The 13,391-nt window shown below is 36.7% G+C and overlaps 1 protein-coding gene across 1 annotated transcript in view; it reads right to left on the reverse strand.

Annotated features, from left to right (window-relative positions):
• LOC138180715 (UPF0489 protein C5orf22 homolog) overlaps window positions 1-11,216 on the reverse strand; it is a 509,128-nt gene extending 497,912 nt beyond the window's left edge. The window contains exon 1 of the mRNA XM_069114807.1: window positions 11,068-11,216. The gene's annotated coding sequence lies outside the window, so the exon portion shown is untranslated. The remainder of the gene's footprint in view (window positions 1-11,067) is intronic.
• Window positions 11,217-13,391: the final 2,175 nt, after the last annotated feature.

The raw sequence follows: 13,391 nt of genomic DNA on the forward strand, positions 1-13,391 counted from the left end.
CTTCCCGAATTTGTTTTCGCTTGCAATTCAAAAATTAAATTTTCAGAATCTACATCAACAAAAATTTCTAGGAAAAACTGGTTACTGAAATTCCGATTAGATAAAAAGATCTGACAATTTTCAATCTCCTGTATCCGCCTCATCCTCCCGCCCACCCGATATCCTTTCCCTTCCATCCAGTCCGTTTAATCGCGCTCTATCGACTATCATAATTTCCAGCCAGTTCTCTCAGAAAGAGAGCAGCGCTGCGGCGTGCGAGGTGGTTGCACACGCTTGGCGTTCGCGCGCGTGCATAAGCGGCAGCTTCTCGTGCATTGTATTAATATCTCGTTGTCAACGATGACTGGCTGGCGGGTCCGGACTGATATACTGCCGACACACCCGTCACATTGCGATATGGCAGATAGAGCCTCGCGAAGCCGTGCCTGCGAGCTCCGGAGACCGTGTTCCAGCGATACGCTTCGCGTCTGCTTCGCGGTTCCATACATATATATGTATATATAAATACATATATATACACGTATATATACAACGATGTCCCGTGGAATGGCATCACGAGTCACAGCGGTTGATACTCTCGTGGACCCTGATCGCTTCTTCTCTACCGTCTACGGAACGAGTGAAACGAATGGGGAGAGTGGAAAGAGGGAATTATAGATAGAAGGAAGCAGGTGCGACGAGGAGAAAGGATATAAGGTGAAGATTGAGTGGAGGGAGGCCGAGAGGCGGAATGATATGCGATGGAAGAGGCGGTCGTGGAATGGGAGAAAATCGTTTGCAATTTATGATAGCCTCCAGGACATTGTTGTTGCGTGAGATGGTGAAGAGAGAAGGGAGCGAGGGGGGGAAGTTACGCGGCTACTGGAACTGCCAGTCGAATAAGACGATCGCCTAGGATGCTTAAAGACTTGGCGTTTTCAGGTTGATCATTTTTGAAGATGGACCTATTAAGAGTATTGATAATTTATTTTCTTTATATATTTGTTTGTGGGTTGTCTTATTGTTTTATCGGAGAAATTTGTTATTAACGTCACTTTTTTTATCTAGCAACGTCATATCATACAAGTGTTGGTTGGTTGAATCTTAAGGAAGATTTGAAGAATGATCAATGAAATTGTCAATGAAGTCGATTTATTAAATGATATTTAGTGTGCGACTTTGTACTAAGGTTAGATCATTTTAGACTTCAAAACAAAGATACAAATCGTATATTAATTTTACAAATCAGCCATATAGCAAGACAGTCGTCGATCGCTTGTGACACATAATATCAATTTTTCAACTCAATAATACATAATTTCAATTTTTTCAGCTCAATTTTTATTTTTATTTCAAATTTCGTTGAAGTTTATAATATCGGAAATTATCGGAATGAAGAGACGTAGGATATGTGTCTCTGCGATTCTCGTATTAATCGGTGTGTCGAAAGCCATACAATAAATCGTAATGTAATGTAATGTTAATGTCCTTCATCAAAACCGATTGATTAACCGTTTGCACTCCGAATTTTATTTCAATTTCGTTACCAGCAGCTTCCAACGCTTTTAAGTGTTTTATTTGAAATTTACTATAACTAAAAAATAAGACAATTTAAATAAATAAAAGAAGAAACAAATTCGCATAAATACCAGTTTTATTCACACTATTGTTGTATTTTGTAATTTTTAAGCGTATGATATATCTTGAAACAATTTCCAGGATGCAATCCTGGTTTTCTTTCGCACGTTTCACAAAAAAAGATGGGACTGAAAGAACATCGAGTGGAACTCGACAAAGGAGTGCAAAGGGTTAACACGAATATTTCTTGTTTCATCCGCATATCTAATTCAAAGCAGAAAATTCATTCCAATATCCCTCCTTCCAATTTTAATCACGATTTTGCACCCTAAACAACACAGTCCGACAAATTGCACGTCATATCGGCATAGCTTGTCCACGTCACGGCGACTAGTGTTTACCTGCGTGTAAATAGTCGGTGAGACGAAGACGTGCGACGAGAGCGAGCGCGCGACAAGCCGTTAATTATTAAGAAAATCGATAGGGGAAGAGCCGTCAGGATGACGAGCTACGAAAAAGGAAAGGTACACAATGAGATCGTGCAAAAGGGCCGTAGTGGATGGACGTAACGTGAGAGCGATCAATCATACTTGCCGATTTAAAGACTATCGGACCTCACGCGTTACGACTAGCACGGAACGAATAGAACGATCGAGTAAATTGACGAGCGTGTTGCTTCTTAAGAAACGTTCGATGATGAAATACTTGCACGAGAGAGAATGGACCAGATACCAGGATGATTCTGCGATTACGAGAAATGAACGTACGAGGCCTTGTCAGTGAATGTCTATTCCTTTCGTTCTTGATACGAGAAAAAAAAAAGGTAAAGTAAGAGCAGAGACTTGGAATACATGGCAATCGTAGTTACACTGCCAACTGTTATGTATTAGAAAACATACTAGTTATACTTGTTGGAAAACTTGAACAGATCTTACTTTACTTAGTATTTTATATTATAAGAGACGCATATGATGTAAATAAATAAAATAACAACTCTATGATCAATTACGTATTTTAAAATATATTAGGTGATTTATTAAATAATTCAATTTTTCACACATATACGAGACGAGAATGAATATCGACGATTATACAACTTTCTTCCGGAGGAAAGTCCCACTTCGAATTTCATGTTAATTCAATTACTTGACTAGAAAAACTTAAAAAAAAAAACACATTCGTCAAATCGTTATAGATGCTCTTCTCAGAAAGTTCCTCGATTCATCATTGCTATATTTTTCCTTACTTTCTGCCATCTTCCTACTACTGTAAGTATTTTACGATTCTCCCTTTTATCGTAATAAGTTCCATTATTTTAAATTCAATTCTCAGCAAAAACCACGTTCCTCGTGGAATGTAGCCTGATATCTCCTTCCACCCTTAAATCACAAAAACAACGAAGTTTGCTTCGTTTGCAACGAAGTTCTTCTAAACGCGCGGCTCTATAATTTCAAATGTTTCTTCGGACTCAACAAAGTTTCCCGAGAACGTGCATCGTAATTGAAGAGCTCAACGCGATTAAAGCTAAATCACCACCTCCAGTGACCGTAACAGAAGAAAAACGAAGGGAAGGAATTCGTTCGAAAATACAGTTTTCGCCCCATTACCGATCAGCTCGACGCTCGTTTCACCAGCCAGTTTTCACTTGTTCTATAATGGCCGAATGATAATTATCGTGGAACGACGACGATGTCGGGCAGAGCGCGAGCGGCGGCAAACGTTTGTTTTTACAAACGAAACGACGTAATCATAATGGGCGACTTCCACCTTTGGTCGAGCTCTCCTACCTTGGCCGAATTCCATCGAACGCCTACTTCCTGTCGAGCCTCTGAATACAATCTACCGCGTTTGCGTGCCGCGTTTTCTCTCACTTTTTCGCTCCGTCTCGCTTCCACCCGGTCACCTTTCATTATCGGTTGTCTCTTTTTCGCGCCATGAAACTGTTGTCCCGTCCGCGTGCACACAACGCGGACCTTTGAAATGCAGCAGAACCTTTCACGCGTATCGTCGATCGGTTTGCACGTGCACGTCAGGGAATATCCACGGATTTCTTCGAAATTTTCTAATTTTTTTACACGATTCCGATTTCGAGAAATCGAATGCCCGATGGAAATTGTATACGTCGTATTCGTGGTGTTAGAAGGATAGTACAAGTTAGGTAGAATAATGAATTTGATTCGGTGAACGAAAGCGAGGGGAATTGTGTAAGAGCAGATTATGGAAGTTGAAAATGTTTCTCTCTTTATTTGTTACTCTATGTATGTTGTAAAAGGCAATTTTCTAGTGTTTTTTAATCGTACAACGATTTTAACGATACATACTACGTCACTTGCATTAATAAAATACAAATCTCAATAATTATTATTTTGTGTGCATAAATTTTTACTGTATCTATATATATATATATATATATATATATTTATAAAAAAATTTATGTTTTGGTATTTAATATACTAACTTAATAATTGAATAGCAAGAATTCTTATTCAAAATATTTGCTGTGGAATAAGACTAATAATAAGTATATTTATTAAATTGTCTAAATCAGAATGAGCTTGATGAAAACGTTGAGAAATTAAATAAAAAATGTTTAGGATACGAATCAAATAAGACTATGAAGTAGACTCTTCGCCTCTTCTACTAAAAAGTAAATACCGAGATACGTGACTAACTACAAAAGTACTAGTTAATTTGCATTTTATAGAATATAGTGCTATTCTCGCAATAATTCTTCAAAATTTGGAAAACGATGTCATTCATTCTGAAACTATACTTCGTAATCGTCATATTCATAATTTTAAACGACAATATCATTTAAAACGACAACAGATCTCGTTAAACAATTACAGACACAATGATTGCACATTTCCACGGTAATTTCCAGAATCTTACGTTTGTCTTTGTCCGTAAACCAATAATTTCTCGGCTGGCAAAATAGGGTTTCAAACACCTTTCTTCGTATTAAATTGAAAGGAAGGAGTCACGAGTCGACTCGATGTCATTTGAAAGAAGAAGAAACGACTAAGGAGGAGAAGAAGGGCTGAGGGAAAAAGGTAACAGAGAGTCGAAGGAAGAGAAGGTTCGTGGAGAAACGTTTCTTCCCACGACGTGGCCCCAGACATTTGGTCCAATAATAACATTAATTTCGTCTACCGAGGAAACCTATTGTTCGGTTGATGCGTCCTACAGCGGATGCCCTTTTATTCTATGTTACACGCTATGATGCAGGTATAACTGCAACACGGCGGGAATGTGTAAAACGCATGTCGGGTCTATGGAGTTTCCACCTGTTTCGTTCCGTAGCTTCCCTTTCTTTCGTTTTCCCCTTTTTCGAATTCTTCTTCCTCCTTAATATTTTATCGATCTCTTTCTCAACATCACAGACAACCGACAATCTTCTCATTAATCGTAAGAACATTCACACACGATGGTGAACTTTTACCTTTACATATATTGCAGCGAATCGTTGTATTTGAAATTTAAAGTTTGTATATTAAGCTTTATTAAAGTATGAAACTTGCACGAGAAAAATAAAAATAAACGATAATGAAACGGTATACGATACAAAGGGAAAAATACACTTTCACCTATGTAGTTTACAAAAGATCATTCAAATTCCTGATATATTCTATGAAAAGTTACGAGTTCTACATTTTTCATTACCTACTCTGGTAGTTCTAGTGTTCAAGTATCATGAGTTGTAAGGTGAAAATGAAGAACGAAGTTATATTATATACATACAGGTAATTGAACACTTATTAGATTTCTACGATTCTGCGAGTCAATTTATTTCACAAGCATAGTTCTATACTCCGCAATATACTGTAATTTTTAGGAACGTTAACTTAGATGATTCTGTTACAATGAACTTCCAAAAACGTTTCTCGATACGCGAAGTATAAAAACCTTACGTATATGTATCTACCAAATAAATACTTCCGAGTTTGATCAAATTATTATTAGCAATTCCCACTCTCGGGACAGCGTATCCAAATAACCGAGAGAAACTGTGACTATCAATTTTAATAAACATGCAGATAATCATTAAACTTTTTTATAATTATTCATTTCTCAAGATACCGCTATGTTGTTTCAGCAGCAAAACTAAAGTTGAGACAGACCATCGATCTCTACAAACATCCAAGATATTTGCAACAAGTTTGCACGCCAAACTTTTACGATCGATCACTCATCTACCAGGATTGCCTGATACTTTAATTACCGCTAAGCCCTTACAACAACACCTTAAAGACTGATTTAAAAATGGCCACTTCTAAAAAAGGTGCAAAAACAAGAAAACCATCGAAGAAATATCCAGGAACGGCGTTACGATTTCGAAATCGGCCGAAATACCGGCAATAAATCCGGCCGAACGTTTCTACGAGGAACGATTGCGTAACAACACAGTTCAGCGACTCGAGAACCACGATCTCTCTCTATTTCTCTCCTTGGCTCTCCTCTCTTCTTTTCCTCTACGCCCTAATCCCATTCTCTCTCTTTCTCTGTCTCTCTATCTCTCTCAGGAAAGTATCCCTGAGCTCGAATCTAGATAACGACAAACAAGACGACGAAAATGGGAGGAACGGGTTCGCGTGAAAAAGCTGACGCGTTATCATCCTCGACATCTGGCTGCGCCTTAATTATTTTCTCCAATGAGATGCCTGGGCCTCGAGAAACACCGGAAGCAGCGTTACGTGTATCCGCGAGACGAAACCGCCGTCAGCATTCCACTTTGTCGCCAAAACGTTGGAATGCGCTTTCAAGCATGTGTGTTTTTCACGCGTCTTCTGTGGCGGATATCAAGAGAGTCTGGTTGAACACAGTTGGGAGACAAGAATTGTTATAGCCGGGCAAAGTGATTTATAACCGTTTTATGGAGTAATAAAGAGAGAGACTGAACATCGTGAAAAACATTCAGACTGTCTCGGTCTGTTTGATCACTGACATGACTGATTTTTTTAAATGGAAGATATTTAAAGGAAAGATGAGGAAGTGAACTTACGATTATGATTTATAAACGATTGACATTTAGAAGCAGTAAGGGGTAATTAACAGAGCGCTCTTTATATCTCATAATATATTATGATGTAACATAATATAATATTATTTAGAGAGAAAAGGGTGAAATAATTTATAAAATTAATGATTTATATGTATGACTGATTTTTTAAGTGAAAGATATTTAACGGAGAGATGAAAGTAAGTTGATTTATAATGCAAATGGTTGGCATTTAGGAGCTAGTAAAATAATTCATAGAGTGTCCTTTGTTTTAACGTATTTTGTTTTATCGTGATTTTTAGTGTGTTGTTTTATGTGCAAATCAAGATGAATTAACTTCTTATGCGAACGATTGATATATGGAAGATAGTAAGTAAAATATTGCCATTTTGTTTATTTAATACTGAAAATAGTTCGTGTTTGCAGAAATATTATTCAATGGGAAGATAAACGTGAGATAATTTATAATTTGAATAATTAACTAGGAGAATTGATTTAAGAGGTAGTAAAGTGATTAACAACGTGTCCTTTCTCCTGCCATGCTTGACACAGTGAGGATAATAACTTATGATCGCTATTGAAGATAATTACTTGATATTGAAGATAATAACTTAGGATTGATGAATAGACGAAATTTAATTGTATGCTTCATTTGCACTTTATTGGTCACATGAAATTCGATACGATTATTACTCAGATATTTGTATATGTACGGTGTAACGAATTTTTCAATAGTATCACAAGTTATGATCATATCGCACGTGAGTCATATGTCCACCGATCGACAACTTGAACGATAGGTATCTAAATTTTTACACTTATCATTGTTCTACATCATCGATCTAATCTGTGCTGAATTCTTGTTAACATTTTGTCGATGGCCATTTTTTTGCTATTCTAGATTCCAGATCATAAATCAGACACGATCAAACTTACAAACGTGATACAACGTCCGTTGCAAGACAAGTAAAAACACAATCTTCGAAAAAGAAATTCCTGCAACTTTGGAAAGTTTGACAAAAAAAATGTATCGACAAAAAGACTTTCTCGCTTCGAAACTATCTAAATTACGTTTTATCTATTTTCAACATCCTTAGAAACAGATAGATCTACCTAACGTCATCCAACATCAATCTACTACTCGGAACCGGTGTTCAACTTTGCCTCGAATCAATTCACATATTCCAGGAACAGCTAAATGAATCGAAGAAAGCAATAAACTGCTCTCTCTCTCTCTCCCTCTCTTTCTTCTTGCTGCACGTACACGCGTATCTCCGCAAAGTTCAAGTACCTATCTCGCGGGATCGAAGTAAAACGAGCAGACCACCGAATCGATCTCTCGGACGTAATAGCTCGCGAGAGGTTAACGCGCGACTTCGAAATCGCTTCTTAGCCCGTGAAACGCGCTTTCGAATCACAGAGTAGCGGACGAATTACAGATTCCATATACGTGCAACGGCAATCGCGTTTTCTTTTTTTCAACAGGCGTGCACACGCTTATCGCTCGGCCGATGCAAAAACACGAAAACACCGAGCACTCGGGGATTCCGCGGGAACGCCGCGCCGAGGCGAAACCGTAGCCTAATGACTACCTGCATCAAGCCTCCCTGTAACACGAATATAAACGTTCCTCTCTCTCTTTCCTAAGCTCGTCCGCACAAGTCCCGTTTTAATATTCGCATCCGTTCCAATAGAGCCCCCGATAGAATCTCCGCGATCCAGCTTTTTGCGCGACAACACGCGTTTCCGACACGCAGCGATAGACACGCTCTCTCCTCCTCCCCGCTTCTTTCCCTTTTCCCTGCTATCGTGGTATTTGCTCGGTTACTTCCGGTATTTATATTTCACTTTGACCACGGCCAACGTTACTCCACTCTCGGGCGTTTCAACGAAGCGAGGTTTCGAATTATTGGAATAATTCAGTTCGCGTGTGTACCGCAGGAATTCGTGGCGTATGCGCGAGACGAAACCTCGTAATGGTAGGTGTGTTTGTTGTGTTTTTAATGGGAAATTGATGGCAGCGAAGATGGTCAGGAACGTAACAATGAGACGGTAATTTTGCTTCTGATGTTATACTCGAGGGTCAAAATTTATACGAGCAGTGAATTTTAAATAAGAAATATTTACGACGTGAGCGTTGGTCGAGATAGGATCTGTGGAATTGCCTTTTTTTTTTGGTCATAATTAATAATAAAAGGGGAATTGGAAGATTTACAGGAGCGAGTATGGAAATTGCTGTTTAAAAGTCTAGCGGGGTAATTTTTCAGTTTTTCTGAGATTTTTTATAAATTGTATTTTAATTTGATTTGTATAAAGAGTAGAATGCCGAATGTGAGTATTGGAGATTTTGAGCCATCGAGTCATACAATAATTTCTACTCTGTATTACAATCGAGAAATAGATTTTTAACATTACATTAACTGTAATTATTCGTAATTACTAATAATTATTATTGTAAATAAACTATATAGAATGTATCAGTATAAAGATTGTTTTCGCCGACTTCTAAAATCCATAGAAAATATATCTACATCGATGTTTTCCACGAACGAAAAAACGTTCTTCCGTATTATCAAATAAATTACGATCTTTGAAATCACTTTTAAAAAATCATCCGCCTCGACGTATACGGATTTAATCCTGTTATTAAGATTTTCCACCACCGTCTTATATAATGTTAATAATATTTCGAATTCTTGATATTGAAATTATTTTATTAATGTCATTAACGTCTACATTAAAATCCTTAATATAATAACATACTACGAAAATCAACAATACAATACTGCCGTGACACGTGAATAAAATAAAATATAGTTATATAAATGTAAAAAATACGAATATATAAATCACAGAGAAATATTCAAGTCGCATAGCCTCACAAGGGGTAACTACGAATTCCAAATTTACCTATCAGTTTCCAAAATATCAAAACACTTACACTGCCCCCCAAAAAAACCACCAATATGCAATTTGATAACATATCAAACAACGATAAACGCTCGTGCGAGATATTAAAATTATATTCGATGAATATTCTAATGATCATATCATTAAACCAGAGGAAGACTGATACACAGTCATAGGTGCGTTTTACGACTTCTCACGAATTAGTTCTAAAGTGGTATAACGCGTTTCTTTCGCAGGTACGGACGTTATTACTAGCGTGTTTTTCGCGGGGAACATACCTCGAGGGTACGACTGTCTCTCCTCTCCTCTCCTCTCCTCTCCTCCCATGGTTCGCTCCTTTATCGTGTTCGCCAACACCGCCACGCGTATTTCACTTTAGTCGCGGCTTCTTACGCTGACGATTATCCCGACAATTTATTCGCCCTAACTATCGCGCGTAATCGTTCATTCAATTACCATTCGACTATCGTCTTTATAGTTTTTCCGCGAACGAGACCGCCGTGTTTCGCCTCCCCTTAATGGGAAACCATCGCCTCTTCGTGGCTTCCGTTTCGTCTCGCGTCTGTTCCTTATATGTGCCTCCGCTCGCGCGTTGCTTGAGAATGGCGACGATACGTCGGCAAGGGCGAAACTTTGTTATTCAGTACGTCACAGTAATCGTACTACGTTCCTAGCGAACAACTATTAGTCGAAAACGAACAGAATGAAATTTTGTCGTACGATGGCCAAGTTTACGAGAAAATCAAGTTCGAAGATTTAACACGTTGCCTGTCGTTTTGCCTGCCAGTATGGTAGACTCGACGATTAATCTTTTTGCAGCAATTTAATGCGTTCGAATGTTAAACGCGATTTGATTGTAGTTATTAGGTATGCCTATTGGCATTATGTGTTATTATTATGACATTAGATTTAATTATATTTATTTAGCAGAGCTTTGGTAGCGTAAAATAATTTCAAGTTGGATACAAGACCATGGGTTTTCTGATATTACGTACGGCTGTAAAGACATGGGGCAAAATTTCAACGTTTCTAAGAAACGGACACGCGTTTGAGATGGCCTACTATATAATATGCTTCGAGTGAGTTTATGAATGTTTCCTATATGGTTTGATGAAACAAACGTAAATGTAAAACAGTGTAGATATTTGGTATTGTGTAAATTACAATTACGATTCAACAGTAGATAATCAAAAAGTATTTAGTCGTAAAAAGTCGTCTGATCGTTAACCCTCTATAGCCAGAATTCTATTTACTGATATAAAAAAAGAAGATAATCAGTTAGAATTTTCTATGATCTATAACTTGAGAGCTTAAGAACGTACAATTATATTTACATATAGATCGTTTGGTATTAATATAAGGGTATACTAATAACGTAAAATTCTCTAATAACAGACAGATAACATTAATCTTAGGTATTATGTAAATTATATATATGTAAGGTATTATGTAAATGTATATTAGGTAAAATGAATATGTATCGTGATAAAGTGTTGCAGAGGGTTAATTAAACGAATTGGTATTTATGAAAACATGCACAAGATACTACGTATTTGGTTAAAACAAGATATTTATATATCGAATAAATTTGTTTTTCCTACCTTTAACCGGAGATCGCAGGAGCTCGATTCCCATTCTTTTGTCGAAACAGGAGACACGTCGATTGTAAAATTAACTACTTTTGTACGACGATCGAATACTAAATTGTGCGTATTTAACACGGGGAAAGAGAAAACTGCGACGTAACGCGATGTTACCGAATCGAAATCCGAAACGGAACTAACCTTCGTCGCTGCTCTACAAATCTTACAATTACGAAATCAAAACAATTGGAGGGCAGAAATGCTTCGGTTTGACTTCTATGGTTTTTGTTTACAACCAATGGCACTGAACTCGTTTAAAATGTACCTGAAATCAAACATGTTCAAGAGTTAACATTCGCTTACGATAAAGTAATATTATAACTTTTAATACATATAGTAACATAATATTCTATTAACAAAGATACTATTTCTGCTTTATTAACAAACTTCTTTCTACTATATTTAATCTGTTTTTAATTGTTACTTTATCTAAATTATTTTGTCCAATATTTAATACGTAAAACTTTAAAGTGCTTATTCTGCGATGCAGATTAATTTGCTTTGTTTATATCCCGTTATAAAAATTAATATCAACTATATTCGCGTTTAACGATATCAATGTAAAATATTCATTTTAAACAATCGCTGTTCGAAGATAAAATTACTTAATAGCTATTGATATATATTTCAGCGTAACGGTGTAGAATTACCGGGTTTCGTCCAGCACACACGTCAGAAACGCAGGTGTACGGTCGAGAGCGAAGAAAAATCTATCGATCGATAGGTCGTATCGGGAAAAGATCGAGTACGGGAAAGGAAACGTGATCGAAGAGGTTTCATGATCATAAGACACGATATACGAGCAGCCTCTGGCTTTTGCCTTCTCTTTGTTTCTTCGTCTATCACTGTCTGATACAACACTTCACCCTTTATACCTATCGGATCTTCGATCTCGATGTAGCCTTAATAAATATAATAGTAACCTCGCCGTTCAACGTCTACCATACTGTCATCCTCTTGAGTAATTTCTTCCTGTTGATCGTAGATAACGATATCATCATTTTATTGAGGACCAGCCAAGTTGATTGCCATATTTCGGCCAAACTGATAGCTACCGATTAATTATGTCAAAATAAACCGTTTCATGCCATAAGGATTGCATATACATATGTATAATTTCATTTTTTCTGAGTATTCGTAATGGTACTTTGAACTACATTTTTAGTCAACATATATATTTTATAAGTTACTTGGACGTTCAACACGAATTGATATTTTATATAGGTAATACAAGTATCTATTGTCTTTATAAATTTTGGATTCATCGGACTTTCAATTGATCGGACATTAATTCACTGATCGACGATCTGGTCGTGGTTCAATAGTTGAAGATTTCTTTTGGAGCGTTGTGTTAGGTTGTCCGGAAAGTGTCTTTTTATCGCAAACGTGTTTTTTACAACAGCACAGCTTCATACAAACGTGAAACCGAGTCTGTGAAATATCGCGGTGTTTATCTCAACAGAACAAAATCGATCGTACGTAATTCGACAAAATAATATAAAAGAAAAAACGTACGTCTATTATTTCCTCATAAAACGAAAGAAACTTTTCGGACAACCTGGTATATATTGTTAAGGTTAGATTTTAATTAAGAAAGTCGAAATTCATGGGAATATTTGCGAGAGACGACAAGAGCAGCACGAGCTTGCAAAATTGTATAAAAGTCAACAAAGAGGAAGAAAGAATGAGATAGGCAAAAGGAGATAATATTGGTTGTTAGATTAAAAGAATTTTCCACTATTTGAAGAATTGTGTTAGATTGAAAGAATTATTAATCTACAAGATACAGTTATATTTCAACTGCAGCCAGAAGTTTGGTGTTCTTTTATTTTATGTTATATCGTGTATCTTGAAAATACAGTCATCGATAGTTTAAATCATTGCATTCACGGTATCATATACAGACCTATTTACTTGCACAGTAGCCCCCATGATATAGCGAGGTCTTAAATTAAAGCATTAAGCTCGCTGATGCAGTGACCCAGGGTCGCATATCGTGAAAATATACTTCTTTCAATTTATCTCAGAATTTATTGGGTTTTATTAAAACTGTATTCGATACCTTATCTTCCTTTCTCTTCTTTATAAAATGGATAATCAATAACTGGTGTATTACTACCAATTTATTGTTTCTTCGGATAATTCTGGGGATCCTATTATGTTGTTAAATTGTTCTCTAGTACCAAGAGATCGGTAGAAATTATGAGCTATAGATCAGATGCTATTATTGTATAATAAAGTTATATTAAATATACTCTTTAGTTTTAAATCTTCTGACAAAA

Source organism: Bombus flavifrons, chromosome 1, assembly GCF_040668555.2.
Source record: "Bombus flavifrons isolate JBK064 chromosome 1, iyBomFlav1_principal, whole genome shotgun sequence".
Classification (NCBI taxonomy): Eukaryota; Metazoa; Arthropoda; class Insecta; order Hymenoptera; family Apidae; genus Bombus; species Bombus flavifrons.